This window comes from Pelobates fuscus, chromosome 4 (assembly GCF_036172605.1).
Source record: "Pelobates fuscus isolate aPelFus1 chromosome 4, aPelFus1.pri, whole genome shotgun sequence".
Classification (NCBI taxonomy): Eukaryota; Metazoa; Chordata; class Amphibia; order Anura; family Pelobatidae; genus Pelobates; species Pelobates fuscus.
In genome coordinates, this window is record NC_086320.1 from 92,498,618 (window position 1) to 92,514,065 (window position 15,448).

The following is a 15,448-nucleotide window of genomic DNA, read 5'->3' on the forward strand; positions in this document are numbered from 1 at the left end:
ATATAGTATGTTTGTTTTCAACACAATCAATATCCAATAATAGCATAACCATGTTTTTCATAATATTTGGGGTACTGTTAATCAAGTCCTTTTGAATAGTGAATACGATGAGTCAGTAATGTCATAATGCAGAGAGGGCCTTGATGCAAGAAATGTATGCCCCCCAACCCCCACTCTAGAGCAAGGAAGAACCTCAAGTATCGTTCTCAATAAAATGCTGCTCCTAAAGCAGAATTTGATTGGCGCAGTGCGGTGATGTGCAGCTCATCAGCACTAGCCTCCCAATGCTTCCCTATGGTAAAGTATTGTCTTGGATGAGATCATCAATCTAGACCAGCACAGCGAGGGTTGAAACCTTCAAGGGGGAATCATAAATATGTGTTCCTAGGTGTGTAGGACAACTAAGAGGCCCGGGTTCTGGTAGTTCTGCCAGTGAATTCAGAGATGAGTGGCTTCATTAATATGTTCAGAAATCTTGTCTGGAGTGACTGTGATCATTTATACTTGACTGATATATGGTGCCTTTTTTTGTCAAACCAAAAATCCTTAAAGTGTTGTCAAAAAAAAAAATAAACAATAGACAGGTGTGATTACCAGTCATTAACATGAAGATAATGATCTAATAATAGTGTGATTGTGACCACAGTTTTATCATTTTATTTTAATGTATACTTTATTAAAAAAAAAAAAAGATGTAAAATAAAATGGGGAACTTCGATACCATCAGATTAATAAACTGGTTTGCCTAAATTAACTATGATTCATTTTGGGCTTTTGAATATCCTAAAATAGTTATTTCACTTGAGAATAAAGGAGTAACATAAGCTCATCCTGTTGATGTGAGGCTTCTACTCAATTTAAAATGGTTTTCTGACTACTGCATTTTGAAGAACCCTGCAGAAACTACAGATTATGCATGAATAAAAGCATTGCATATTTACTTGGATCTTCAAAATTTTGAAGAAGGGGAAATCTTGATTCATTCAGAAAATGACAAGCAAACTCAATTAAGTTATTCAGTTCAATCTCTGGGTTTTTGTTTTGTGCTTTTAGACAAAATAATACATGAACTGTTTGAAAGTCTTGTTTATCCTTACAGTGAGACAGTTATACTAGAGACAAATTGATAACTCAGACAGAATTTGATGTACGCTAAAGATACCCTTAATGAAAATGTCTGAGACTTCAAAAGCTGAAGGTAACTTCTTGTGCAGTATGAAAAGAGCTTGGCAGGTAAATTGATCAACCACAACCTAGATAATAGACACTTCCTCGGGATGGATAGTGAACTAAAGTAAAATCCATTACCACATGTGTTCAGCATCAGAAATACATTGCAAAACAAAGTGAAAGACTCTGGGCACTTTAGTTTGAGAGCACATAAAAAGAGTCCCCATACTCTCTATGAGTACATTCTATAAATGTTAAACAAGAGTTAACACATATACAACCATGCAAGGATTCACATATGGTAGATCTCCAGCTAGCAAAGCATTGTGGGCGTTGTGCTTCATTTGTGGCTCTACAGGAGAACCCAAAAAACATTTCTTGCACCACAGCCCTTCCTTCATTCTTTCAGGCACTGCCTTGAAGCATACAAAGCTTGCTTAGCACACTTCAGAGAGCAATTGTTATTTGAACTTTTGCATATTTTCATGTCATTTGATAAAGGTTTTAAGAATATTTAACCCTGGAAGCACAAATTACGTGACTAACACATGGGCTTCATTGGTTTGTGTATTGGTTATGGGCAATGATAAATGTTCTATTATTGTGTTCCCATTCATGTGCAATAACGTATGATACCTATAGGGGGTGTAGTGAGCTATGTGACATTAAGAGCAAGAAGATGGCTGCTGCATATTTAATGAGACATGTGCTTTAGGGAGGAAGTGACCTATAGGTGGCCTAGTGAGCACTGTGACGTCGAGTGAATAAAGATGGCTGCCGCATAGTCAATGAGACATGTTCTTTAGGAAGGTATTGAGAATTCTTAAGTCACTTCCTTTCACAAATGACCACATGTAGTATCCGCCTCCTAGAGATGACCATTAGGTATTGGTTATGTTACCTCTGTGGGTGGATACTAGATGGGAGGTTATTTAAGGGGTTACCAGAAACTAGAGAGCAGTTTCATGACTCACCTCATTGTTCTGTGTGTTATGCTGATTCAATTATCCTGTGTAAGCTGCTGAATCTCCATGAATAGAGCTAAGTAGATTTCTTACCTGAATGTATTGTTTATAGCAGTGTGTGTTTTTAACCCCTTAAGGACCAAACTTCTGGAATAAAAGGGAATCATTACATGTCACACATGTCATGTGTCCTTAAGGGGTTAAAGTATGTTTTTTTGTGTGCTTGATAATTGTATTCCCAGTAAAGTTTTGTTTATACTTTCATCAAAACTTTGCCTCTTGTCTGTTCATTCAAGCTATTCACTAATATTTGTGTGATTGACCAGTATACCTTTTATTATTTTATTTGTGGTATTATTTCATATTTATGAAATTCAGAACTTCATAAATATAAAGAAATTACTTAATTTACCATTACAGTTTCCTAATGGGAATGTGTAAGAAAAGACTACAAGTCATGCTGTGGTGGAATCTCGGTAAAAATAAATTTAGTAGGCCGAGATTACCACGTGGCATGTGTACGTGCATATGCTGACGTATCGATCAGTTGGTTGCACGAGGCAAGATACGATCAGTAGTGTACGGAGCATGTGCAAGAATACAGGATGTAGTATTCCCCTCCTCCATTATGCTGGACAGGCCATGCGGTCAAGCAGGAAGTTAATTCTTATTTGTATTGATTGGTCAAGAGAATGTGCGGGTGGAGCTTAATATGGGAGGAGTTATGTGCCTATATAAGGAGCCTGCACTATTGTCCGGGGCTCAGAACTTGCTGTATTTTGGTGACGTTAGTCCCTCTGAGTCCCGATCGGTGATCCAATAAAGAATCTCTTCCTACCTGAAGAAACCTGTGTCCATCTCTCTGTGCTTGGCTTCCGTCAGTTTCTCCGGTATCATTTGGTGCATTGGCCGGGAAGCTCATCGTTCAACGGTAGCTGAGAGGCAGAGGCGTGAGACGGTCTATCTTTGCCCACGTTCTCTACGGCTGCACCCCTGAACTTCTGCGTGGACCTCCCTTCGTCTCGGCGCCACTGGTCTGTTGTCCAGGAGATCATCGGCCTCTACGTAAGAAGTGCTGGGGTGTCCCCGTCGATGAGTGTGAACTCAGGTTCAGGAACGAGGAGGTAAGACAACTGCTGTTTTAGACGGCAGACCCACTAGGGGTATACCGATTGTGCGGTAGGCCCATAAGGGGTTATTTGTGTATGGAATCTGCCCCCTCTGTCGGAGGGAAGGAGCGAAGGCGCACCGCTCAATCGAACGCTCTTTAGTCAGACCGTTTGATTTGGTTAGTCAGGCGGGGTTCTGTGTAAATAGCCCTAGCCGGACACCGGTGTCTTGTCTAGACTAGCGTTCTAGGGTGTATATTACGTTCGCTAGGTCGGAGAGACCGGGAGACTAAGCGGCGCCTGTGTAAATTCGGTTCGCTAGCTCTCAACCTATCTTGGCTAAGTGGGAAGGCGTGTAAATTTGGAACCCACTAGATTTTTTATAGTAATCGACTAAGAGGCGTCTGTGTAAATTCGGTCCTCTAGCTCGCTATATGTGGTGCTTGGGCAGTGTGGCTAACCAAAACGGGTGTACATAGTTTTAGGTAGTCCATTCAAGGTACTGGCCAATAGTTTAGTTGGGAATTGTAAATGTGTTAAAGATTGTTTAGTAAAGTGTATATCTTGTTAGATAGCGCGAGCTCAGCCGTCTAGCGAGAGTGTTAATAGTGTGTTGCTGTATCATAGTGCATGGTACCATAACCCTGTATATTTACTGACACTGTATATAAGTACTAATCACTGTCGTCCATTGCATGTTTAACACCATAACCACTAATAATTGTATTGTGACCTTAAATTGTGCTTTGACCTATGCTAACCGTACTGTAACCGCTATTTGTAAAAGACGATGTTACTGGGGTGTGTTATAGACGGGTAATTCATATATAGAGAATTATAGCGTGGGTGACTGTATAGTTTCGCCAAAGGGCATAATATTGATTATCTAGTGACTGGTGTAACAGCTGTGTGTGTACGGGAATTCCCTGAGTGTTTATTGTGTTATTGTGTACGTTTCACTTGGTAACAGTACCACGTGGTGCTGTTGCCAGAGGAAACGGGTGTGACTGTTGAATAGTACGCGTGCATAGTATTCGTTGTCAACGACGTTCCATTGATAAGTATGGGCGCGTCGCAGTCAACGATTCCGGATCCCTTAGGTTGTATGGTGAAGAATTTTAAAAAGGGATTCAAAACGTGATTTTGGGGTTAAAATGTCTCCTGTACGTTTGGTCACTTTGTGTACTAGGGAGTGGCCTACTTTGGTTGCGGCATGGCCGCCACGTGGCAGTTTGGATCCAACTCTGGTACAGCGCTTACACGTGGCTGTATCGGGTAGGCCTGAACTTTACGGACAGTTTCCATATATTGATTGTTGGAGACAGGCCGTAAATGACTCGCCAAAATGGATTCAGACATGCCACGAGGAGCAATGTCGCCTCATGGTGGCTAGGACTTGTTTGTCCACTAGGACTGGTGTTAGGCCCATTTTGGACACGCCCCCTGAGTCCGAGATCCCTTTGCCGCCCCCTTACTTTCCTTTAAGAGGAAGTGATGCGAATGCAGGAAGTCCTGCACCCCTTCCCCCATTGCCCCCATCCACTTCCGCTTCCTCCTCCAGTACAGAATCCACCCCCTCTCGTACTAAATCTCCCCTTCCGGAACCAGAACCAACCCCCATTAGATCTGAATATCCTGATTTGGCGCCACTTCAGACTTCCGGTCAAGCTTCTTCTAGCTCGGCTCGAAGTGTTCTATTTACTAACTTTTCCCAAAACCAAGCTCCCACATCCTCATGCTTTATTACCCCCCGACCGGAACCTCTAACTGACGCCCCTCTACGTAGCCCCATACTAACCCGACAACTGACCGGTACCCAACAATTAAAACATTATCAGATGCCTCTTCGTCTGAATCCCGGGTCAGCCTATATTGATGCCGCAGGTCAAATGGCACATGCTGACCCAGTCTTCGTATATGTCCCGTTCACGACAACCTATCTCTTGAATTGGAAGACCCACAATTCCTCGTATACTGAGAAACCACAAGCTATGACTGATCTGTTCACCTCGATAGTTCAGACACATAACCCGACATGGGCTGATTGCCAGCAGTTATTAATGACTTTGTTTAACAATGAGGAAAGGACAAGGATTAATCAAGCGGCCATTAAAGCGCTAGAGGATAGAGCCCGTGCTTTGAATCAAGCCAATCCAGCAGCATGGGCCGCAACACATTATCCTAACACCGATCCCGACTGGAATGTAAATGGTGCTGATATGGTTCAACTCAGAGCCTATAGAGACGCTATAATTGCTGGCATGAAAGCCGGAGGAAAGAAAGCCATTAATATGTCGAAGACAGTTGAGGTGATTCAGAAAAGTGATGAAGCGCCCAGTGTCTTTTATGACCGATTATTGGAGGCATACCGTTTGTATACCCCCTTTAATCCGGAAGACGCAGATAATTCCCGAATGGTGAACTCCGCCTTTGTCAGCCAAGCTTACGGAGATATTAAGCGCAAGCTACAGAAGTTAGAAGGGTTTGCAGGTATGTCTATCACCCAACTAATGGAGGTAGCGAATAAAGTGTATATGAATAGGGAAACAGAAAGTAAGAAAGAGGAAGAGCGCAAGATGCGTAAAAAGGCAGATATGTTAGCGGTAGCGATCGCAGGCGTAGATAGACAGGGCCCAGATAGAGGCGATAGTAGATGGAATAGGGAGCCTTTGAGTAGGAATCAGTGCGCGTATTGCAAGGAAGAAGGGCATTGGAGAAACGAGTGTCCACAAAGAGAGCAGTACGAGAGAGACCAACCCAGGGCAGGTTACGGAAACTTTAGAGGCAGAGCGAGAGGTAGAGGAGGCCCCGGAGGGAGTAATGGTAATAGAGGGAGCAATGGGAACAGAGGAAGTGTTAGGGAAGATAGGTATTTTCCAGCAGCGCAAAGGTCCCGCGATAGAGAAGGTAGGGACTTTGTAGGATTGGCTGACACGGTCATGGAGGACTATTGATACCGACCAGGCTCCATCCCCCTTGGTCGAGCGGAGCCTATGGTCGATGTATCAATAGGGGGAAAAAGGAGTGCGTTCATGATCGACACTGGTGCTGAACATTCAGTGGTGACTAACCTAGTTGCTCCTCCATCTGGAAGGACTATTACTGTAATAGGAGCAACTGGAAGAAGTGCTGAAAAACCGGTTCTTAAAAGTCGACTCTGTACATTGGGAGGCCACGAAGTAAAACATCAATTCCTTTATATGCCTGAATGTCCAGTCCAATTGCTGGGACGTGATATGCTACCTAAGTTACAAGCGCAGATTACGTTCCTACCAAATGGAACAACATCCTTAAAGTTTAATGGACCTTCAGGTATTATGACATTATCCGTACCAAAGGAAGAAGAGTGGCGACTTTATACAGCGTTGACTAGCCAAAACCCTAGGAGTGATGAGTCCTTATTCAACATACCAGGAGTTTGGGCAGAGAACAACCCACCAGGACTGGCCCGCAATATTCCACCTATTAAAATCGAACTAAAACTTGGGGTTTATCCAGTGAGCCTAAGACAATATCACATCCCGCAGAAGGCTAAGAAGAACATCCAATCTTATCTGGATAAGTTCATACGGTATGGTATCCTAAAATTCTGTACTTCCCCCTGGAACACCCCATTGCTGCCTGTTCAAAAGCCCGGTACAGATGAGTATCGACCTGTGCAGGACTTGAGAGCAGTCAATGATGCGGTTGTTAGTATACACCCAGTTGTACCCAATCCATATAACCTGCTTGCTTTAATTCCGGGCGGGGCTACCTATTTTACAGTCTTAGACCTCAAAGATGCCTTCTTTTGCCTCCGAATTGCCGCAGAAAGTCAATGTATCTTCGCTTTCCAATGGGAAAACGCTGTAACGGGCTCAAAACGCCAAATGACCTGGACAAGACTGCCCCAAGGGTTTAAAAATTCACCTACCCTATTTGGTTCAGCCCTAAGTCAAGATCTACTGGATTTCGAGTCTATCCCAGGAGAGTGTGTATTGTTACAGTATGTAGATGACTTGTTGATAGCAGCAGTTACAAAGGAAATATGTCAGCAAGCAACGCACGATCTACTACACATTCTCTGGAAGGCAGGATACAAGGTGTCTAGAAAGAAGGCTCAGTTGTGTTTGCCAACTGTCAAATATCTGGGATTCCATATCTCTGAAGGTCAAAGAATTATGGGGCCAGAGAGAAAAGAAGCTGTGTGCCAAATACCGATACCCAAGAATAGAAGACAAGTGCGAGAATTCTTGGGGGCAGCAGGCTTCTGTAGGATATGGATTCCCAGCTATGCGATACTGGCAAAACCTCTGTATGCAGCTATCAAAGGTACAGAGCACGACCCCTTCTTATGGACTCAAGAACAGCAAACGGCATTTGAAGATGTGAAGAAGGCTTTGATGAGTGCCCCAGCATTAGGTCTACCTGATCACACACGACCATTCTACCTGTATGTACATGAGCAAAGAAGAATGGCTGTGGGAGTATTGACACAGTACTTGGGATCATGGCAAAGACCTGTTGCCTACATGTCTAAGCAACTGGATGCAGTGGCCAGCGGACTTCCACCTTGTCTAAGAGCCGTAGCTGCAGCCGCCCTGCTAGTAGCTGAAGCTGATAAACTCACTCTGGGTCAAGAACTTTATGTACGAGTCCCACATGCAGTACAGACGTTGTTGGATTACAAAGGAAATCATTGGTTCAGTAATAGCCGTATGACCAAGTATCAAGCAATGTTGTGTGAAAACCCAAGAGTGCATTTAGAGACTGTAAACACCTTAAATCCAGCTACCCTTTTGCCACAACCTACTGAAAGTCAACATGATTGTTTGGAAGTAATGGATGAAGTATTTTCAAGTAGACCAGATCTTCGTGATTTTCCCATCCAGAACCCCGATGTTCAATATTACACCGACGGCAGTAGTTATGTGAAAGAAGGGATCCGCTATGCAGGATATGCAGTAACAACAATAGACAAGGTGATAGAAGCTCGGCCACTGGCGAAAGGAACATCAGCACAAAAGGCAGAATTGATAGCACTGACACGAGCGTTACAATTGGCTGAAGGTTTAAGAGTGAACATCTACACGGACTCCAAGTATGCGTTTTTAACCACTCATGCCCACGGAGCTTTGTATAAAGAAAGAGGACTATTGAATTCAGAAGGCAAAGAAATCAAATATGCAGCTGAAATCCTACAACTATTGGAAGCAGTGTGGGAGCCGAAAGAGGTCGGTATCATACATTGTCGAGCGCATCTGAGAGGAGATGGTGATGTAACCAAAGGAAATCGGATGGCAGACAGTACAGCTAAGCGTGCCGCTGAATCAGGAAGACAGGAATATGTGGGGCATATAGCTGCTCTTATACCAACTCCACTGTCTCAATGGACTCCAGTTTATACAGCTCAAGAAGAGGAGTGGTTAAAGACTGAACCTGGAAAGTATTTGGAGAACAAATGGTATCAGTTAGAAGATGGAAGAATAGTCATTCCAGCATCACTAGCGGTAGAAATTGTCCAAAATTATCACAACGGGACACATTCTGGGAGAGACAGCACAGAAGAATCTCTCAGAAAACATTTCTACATACCAAGATTGTCCAACTTGACTCAGGCCATTGTACGAAGATGTGTAACGTGTGCTAAAAATAATGCAAGGCAAGGACCAGTAAAGCCACCAGGAGTCCAGTTTATGGGGGGACTCCCCATGTCCGATTTACAAATAGACTATACAGTGATGCCTAAATCGGGTGGACATCGTTACCTGCTGGTAATTGTGTGTACCTATTCAGGCTGGGTAGAAGCATGTCCTACTCGTACAGAGAAAGCAGGAGAAGTTGTGAGATTCCTGCTACGAGAAATAATACCCCGATATGGACTACCCTGCTCTATAGGATCGGACAATGGTCCAGCTTTTGTTCATCAGTGCCTACAACAACTGACTCATATGCTTGGTATAAAGTGGAGGCTTCATACGGCATATAGACCCCAGAGTTCTGGTAAGGTAGAGAGAATGAATAGAACTATTAAGAATCAGTTGGCTAAAATGTGTCAGGAAACCCAACTTAAGTGGAACGTTCTCTTACCCATAGCTCTATTGCGAATCCGCAGTACCCCTACCAGAAGGATGGGCCTCTCTCCTTTTGAAATCATGTATGGGCGACCACCTCCCGTACTTGGTAACTTAAGGGGGGATTTGAGTCAGTTGGGAGAAGGAATTACCCGGCAGCAGGTTGTAGAGTTGGGTAAGACTATGGAGGAGGTACAGAAATGGGTACAAGATAGATTACCTGTGAATATTTATCCCCCAGTTCATAGTTACCACCCAGGAGACCAAGTGTGGATTAAAGAGTGGAATAATGTACCGTTAGGGTCCAAGTGGAGAGGTCCTTATGTTGTTCTTTTGTCTACCCCTACAGCGATAAAAGTAGCCGAAGTGACTCCGTGGATACATCACTCCAGGGTTAAACCAGCAGCAGTCGATTCTTGGCAAGTTACAGCAGATCCAGAGAATCCCTGCAAGATCCGGTTAAAACGCACGACTCAGTCGGAGTGACGAGGAACTTTGTGGATTACAAAATTTTATTGTTTCAGAGATTTGGTACGTGAGTGAGAAGGCCATAATAAAGCCTGTCCGCCCACCGACATATAGTGTATAAGCCAGGAAAAGTCTCGAAGGGACTCCTGTGAAGATGAGCAGAACTCCATTCCCTGCAGCCCTTACATCCTGGAAGCTGAGGTGCCTTCGCACGGACGAAGACTGAGGATGACGACGAAAGATGTGTTCTTGATAATGTTTATTTATGTGTATTTTTATATTCAGAAAGGTAGAGGTACCGACACTCCTAGCTGTGAGGTATGCATTAAGACTACAAGAACAGGTAACCATATTTCCCAGACCCTAATTTGGCATTCGCAATATGAGTGTAAAGGAGATGTATCAAGATGTAGATACCTAAATATAGAATATAGTGTGTGCCATTTAGGAGTAGGAGAACCTAAGTGCTTCAGTCCGGAGTATCAACCTCGTACAATTTGGTTGACTCTCAGGAATGGAGATCCTCAGGGGACCCTAATTAACAAGACAGTATTAGAATCCATACATTCTTCGGGTGTTCTGCTATTTGATGCGTGTAAGGCGATATCAAGTGGTAGAAAGCCGTGGAATGTATGTGGGGATCTTAGATGGGAGAGGACGTATGGGTCTAACGATAAATATATTTGTCCCAGTAGTAAAAATAAATATGTGAGTCCTAGATGCCCAAATAGAGATTATAACTTCTGCCCATATTGGTCTTGTGTGGGGTGGGCAACTTGGGGACAGACAGTAGACAAGGACATGATTGTGACTAAGTTGCCTACCAGCCCATATTGTAAGTCTATGGAATGCAATCCAGTCCATATACTTATAAATAACCCCGACAAGTTCTTAAACAAGTATGGTAATTTATTTGGGTTTCAAATATATGGGACGGGTTTAGATCCTGGGACAGTATTGTTTATAGGGATAGAGACTGATACGGTATCCTCCCAGACTCATCAAGTATACCATTCCTTTTATGAAGAGATGAGTATAGATAATAAGATCCCCCATAATGCTAAAAACCTGTTCATTGATTTAGCCGAAAGTATTGCCGGTAGTCTTAATGTTACCAACTGCTATGTGTGTGGAGGTACTAACATGGGAGACCAATGGCCTTGGGAAGCAAAGGAGGTAATGTCCGGTTCTGAGGCAGTTGACCAATTAATATCTACACAAGCCGATTATCATATGAGTGTTAGAGGTAAATCTGAGTGGAGATTAAAGACCTCCATCATAGGTTATGTTTGCATAGCAAGGAAAGGAATAATGTATAATACTTCTGTAGGAGAATTAACTTGTCTAGGGCAAAAAGCTTATGATGATGATACAAAGAATACAACTTGGTGGTCGGCTTCAAATGTCTCAGAACCATCTAACCCGTTTGCTAGATACGCCAATTTAAAGGATGTGTGGTTTGACCTATCTATCACATCTACCTGGAGAGCCCCAGCAAATTTGTACTGGATCTGTGGTAAGAAAGCCTATTCGGAGTTGCCACAGGACTGGGAAGGGGCATGTGTGTTGGGTATGCTCAAACCATCCTTCTTCTTGTTACCTATTGAAACAGGTGAGACTTTAGGTGTTAAAGTGTATGATGTGAATCATAGGAAGAAAAGGGGACCCATAGAGATAGGCGCCTGGGAAGATAATGAATGGCCTCCCCAGCGTATTATAGATTATTATGGGCCAGCCACGTGGGCAGAAGATGGTACCTTTGGTTATAGAACCCCTATTTATATGCTCAACCGTATTATAAGATTACAGGCGGTGGTTGAGATTATTACTAACGAGACATCACAAGCGCTCAATCTTCTAGCGAAGCATAATACTAGGATGAGGACAGCAGTCTACCAAAATAGATTAGCCTTGGATTACCTTTTGGCAGTAGAGGGAGGTGTATGTGGGAAGTTTAACCTGAGCAATTGCTGTCTTCAAATAGATGACGAAGGGCAAGCAATAGCTGAGCTTACTAGCCATATGGTTAAACTAGCGCATGTGCCTACTCAGGTATGGAAAGGGTATAATCCAAGCAGTTGGTTTGGTAGCTGGTATGAGTGGTTTGGAGGGCTTAAGGCAGTGGTAGGTGGAGTCCTACTGATTTTAATGTTGTGTCTACTCCTGCCGTGTCTTATACCCTTAGTAGTTAGGTCTGTGCAAAGCCTGATAGAAAATATAGCAGAGAGGAAGGCTGCTGCACAGATAATGGCAATTTATAAATATAAGGCTCTAGATCAGGGAGAACCAATGCAGGAAGATGAGTGTTGAAGATTCACATCATAAGATAAGTCTGGTCTGGTTCAAGGTAACTTGCGGTGTATGCAAACTAAGGTTAAGTGATGCCTCAAGTAATTGTGAAATATCAAGAGGCATCAGAGGGGGGAATGTGGTGGAATCTCGGTAAAAATAAATTTAGTAGGCCGAGATTACCACGTGGCATGTGTACGTGCATATGCTGACGTATCGATCAGTTGGTTGCACGAGGCAAGATACGATCAGTAGTGTACGGAGCATGTGCAAGAATACAGGATGTAGTATTCCCCTCCTCCATTATGCTGGACAGGCCATGCGGTCAAGCAGGAAGTTAATTCTTATTTGTATTGATTGGTCAAGAGAATGTGCGGGTGGAGCTTAATATGGGAGGAGTTATGTGCCTATATAAGGAGCCTGCACTATTGTCCGGGGCTCAGAACTTGCTGTATTTTGGTGACGTTAGTCCCTCTGAGTCCCGATCGGTGATCCAATAAAGAATCTCTTCCTACCTGAAGAAACCTGTGTCCATCTCTCTGTGCTTGGCTTCCGTCAGTTTCTCCGGTATCAATGCACATCCTATACTGTTCTTCTGCATTACAGATAATGAAGAACCCAGTAAGCGGAGACAGCATGTTTGGAAGGATTAAATCAAAAGTAGTTACATCTTGAAAGGGCATAAGTTCTTTATTCTTTATTTAGCAGTGAAGTCTTTTCACGATTTACTTGTCATCTTTTAGGTGGATACCATAGCAAGGTGAAGTAAACTTGTATGATTGATGCTGTGCCAGAGGAGCTTAAATCATTCTGCAGCAATCAAAACGTTATCAATGTCATAAGAATTGGTCTTATCTCACTCTGCAGTCACTAAATACACACCTTAACATCATACACACTCATCATAGCAAGGTCAACCCCAGACACTACAGTCCACTGCCAGGGGGCCAATTTAGGCCTGGAGAACATTGAAATTGGGGGTTCATTATCCCATGCACAACTCATATGATGCTGAGCCAGCAAAGGCCTGTCTCTAGTTGTGCATTATACCAAGAGACATATTTTGCTATTTAATCTGCAGAAGAATGGGGAGCAGCTGCAGCCCACAACCACTATTTGTTGATGGCACATCAAGGAAATTTCCAGCTCCCCTAGTCAGCCCTCACATGTATATCCTCATTATTGGATGTAGCTTGGTTAAACCAAGTTTTTTTAATCTTAATATCTGAAAAGAAGTATTATCATTGCTATATTTTTCAGTCAGCAAAAAGTATGTCCCTTGTTGTTGTATTCCATTTCTCAGTGAATTGACGGTTGGGATCCACTTTCTCGGTGGGTTTGTATCCCCATATTCATCAATTAAACCATATTATAAGATATATCTTGAACCCCGGCTGGAAGAGACAACATTTTTAACCCCTTAAGGACACATGACATGTGTGACATGTCATGATTCCCTTTTATTCCAGAAGTTTGGTCAACCCAAGATGTACATTGTAAGTGCTACATAGAGCAACAAAAAATGTTTGAGCTGGTTAGTGGATGTGGGGACTTCCCAGTACATCCAAGTACCTACACAGAATCAGACAGTTCCTGAAGTCCCAGCTCAAGGGCAAGAACAAAATATATGCCATCAACACACATGCCCTACCAGTTATTAGTACCTAACTTAAATAGTATCCTGGCCAAGAGAAGAGTTGGTTACCATGGATATCAAGGTGACCTGGAAACTAATCACTATGAATGGAGTATTCCATCACCCGGAAACTGTGCCAAGGTAACAGTCCTGGATGGAACATCTCCACAAGTACATCAAGATGTTTCCCAAAGATGAACTGCTAAGGGAATGCGTAATACAATGACAGATAAGGAAAAGGTTTCATGTCGAGACAAATCTCTCCATGGGGTGTACCACCGGAAGATAGTGGAGGTGACTCAGATTACAAAATCCTACCAGTGGATGGAAAAAGCACGCCTGATAGACTGAACTGAGGAATTAATTTTGGCAGCACTAGCTCAAGAAGAGGAGGGTCTACCACACCAGACAGGACCCCAGTTACAGGCAGTGCAAAGAGGCCTCTGAGACAATCCAGCACATAGTAGCTGGGTGCAAGATGTTAACAAGGACAGCATACACTGAGAGGCACAACCAAGTTTCTAAGATTGTGTACCAAAACATCTACAGAGAATATGGGCTGAACCTGTCCAGATGGGAAGTGCCACACAGAGTTGTTGAGACTAAAAACAGACCAGAAAAGCAAGCATCAACTGGCAACATATCTACATTACATATTCAAGATACATTTTATGAATTATACTGTAATACCATGCAGGGCTGGCCGGATACCTGTGCCCGGAGTCCCCACTGTGGCTCCTCATGCTGCGCCGCCTGAGCGCTTTAGCAAGCCTCAGGCGGCGCAGCACTGCTGTATGGAGGGCAGCCGGGTTTGAGTGACCAGCAGGAGGGAAGCGCAGAGCGCCTGTAGGCTTTTTAATGTAAACACACTGTCTTTTCAGATAAAACACACTTTGTGAAGACTGGCGTTGGCCTATATGGCAGAGCATATGGGCGGGGCATTGTGATGTCACATGGTGGGCAGGAGATATGGGGGGGGGCAGCTAAAAATGTTTTGCCTAGGGCGGCAACAATCCTTGCACCGGCCCTGATACCATGTACAGATAGCTTAAATGTCAGTATGCCAAATCTACACCAACACATCAGACTGTAATTGCTTGAAATTTGTTCTGGTTTTATAAATAGCATGCAAACAGTGCTACATGCTGATGCAGACCTAGATTTTTTATTACTGAAATTTAACACATCACATTTAGCTCTACAAGCAACTATTAATGGATCAAACATAATGAACAGTGATAGAGGCAGCATTGGAAAAACAAAGAGCAAATCTCCTGAGGGGATCACATCCTAAATGACTACGCTGCTAACCTTGGAAAACAGCACATAGAAATTACAGCAAAAATGAAGTCAATCCTCACAATTGCAATCCTGAAAGAATCCATTTCATTCCATGTGTTAAATCGGATCTCACTTTTAAGGATTAATATATTAGCCACTACATTGAACTATGGCCTTGGGTAAAATGAAAGAAGAAAAAAAAAATCCCTATAACTCGGGGGGGGGGGGGAAAGTCATTACTTGATGACACAGCTTTTGACAACATAAATTCTTCCAATCAACTGTTGTTTCATTCCTCGATGTTTGTTGTTGCATTTTTTGACATACAGCCCACAGAGCGGAACCTATTCGATTTTGGTTGTCTGTCTGCGGTCATCAGTGTAGACTGACATAACTCAAGTAGTCAAGGATATAGAACGGAGATTACTGACACTGGGAAGGAAGAGGGTGATATTAGGAACAAGGTATAGAGGGCAG

General features: G+C 43.2%; 1 protein-coding gene across 1 annotated transcript in view; it reads right to left on the reverse strand.

Annotated features, from left to right (window-relative positions):
* Positions 1–15,448, reverse strand: part of RP1 (RP1 axonemal microtubule associated) — a 351,147-nt gene that overhangs the window by 184,206 nt on the left and 151,493 nt on the right. The gene's annotated exons all lie outside the window — the stretch shown is intronic.